Source organism: Mesitornis unicolor, unplaced genomic scaffold, assembly GCF_000695765.1.
Source record: "Mesitornis unicolor isolate BGI_N332 unplaced genomic scaffold, ASM69576v1 scaffold50122, whole genome shotgun sequence".
Classification (NCBI taxonomy): Eukaryota; Metazoa; Chordata; class Aves; order Mesitornithiformes; family Mesitornithidae; genus Mesitornis; species Mesitornis unicolor.
Genome location: NW_010168110.1, coordinates 5,603 through 6,742, shown reverse-complemented (window position 1 = coordinate 6,742; position 1,140 = coordinate 5,603).

Sequence of the window (1,140 nt, the reverse complement as noted above, 5' to 3'; positions counted from 1 at the left end):
TGTGTCACCACAGTTTGGAGGCATGTCCATCCTCTGGTATTTCTTCTGTGCATTTATTCACTCTGCATTCAGGGAATTAGTGTTTCTTTGCTTTTTCAAGTGGTCTTACTGAAACTAGAGAGAACTCTGTTGGAACCTGGGGCAGGCACCAGTCATTGTAACTCTGAGTATTAAACTAGAAATAACATCGTTGTCTTTTTAGACATAATTTAATTAAAATGTAATAATTTTAATTACAAATACTTAGAAGAAAATAAAATCCTTTGTAGCTTCCTCTTTATAGAAATTGCTCACTTCCTTTGCTCCCTTCAGAAATGCTTTGATGGCCTATACCTTGAAGTGTCCACTGAAACCAAAGTTTCTGTATAGAATTGCCAGCATGATACCAGGTGTCTTATCTGCTACAGCTCTGTAATAAGAGATTAGCAGCGCTCAGTATGAGCAGAGTGCATCGAACCCCAGCTGCAGCAAAATTTTATTTTTGTGTTGTCATATCGTACATTCTTTTCAGAGGGATGTTGTGAAGGTTGAAGAATTGTCTGCTTTCTCCCTACCCTCTTTTTTCCCCTCCTCCCTTCTGTTTTCAGGGACTTCTATGATTTTACCGCTTTGGGGGTGCCCTGAAGGATACTGAGGCTTCACAGCTCCCATTGGCTGCAGTAGGAAGCACTGAGAACTTCGTAACTGTCAGGATCAGACTTCTATTTCATTTTGAAATGAGATATACTTTACAAGTTTGTTTGTAAATCTGCTACCTAGGTGCAGATTCAGTTTGGGTTTGTTGGTATTTTTATTTTTTTTAGAGGATGCTATTTTTTGCTCTTCTTTTTAAGAACTGAATCAGTGCCATTTTCAAAGCTGACATGGTATGGATTGTACGACAATTAAATGTAAACTGGTGCCTTTTTGGTTTTTGGAGTGTAATTAAAAGGAAGCAAGTTACGTATCTGGAAGAAAGGTGACATTGCTTAACCAGGAGTGACTTGGTGCAGAACGACAGCGCATCACTGTGTGATAGCGTGGCCCCACTGCCATGGATGGGGTGTTGGCCAGGACCCTCCATACTCTTAACAGGAGCTCTGCTTCAATTGCCGTGTGATGTGGTGACAAACTGAAACACTTTATATAGGAATTGGCAAG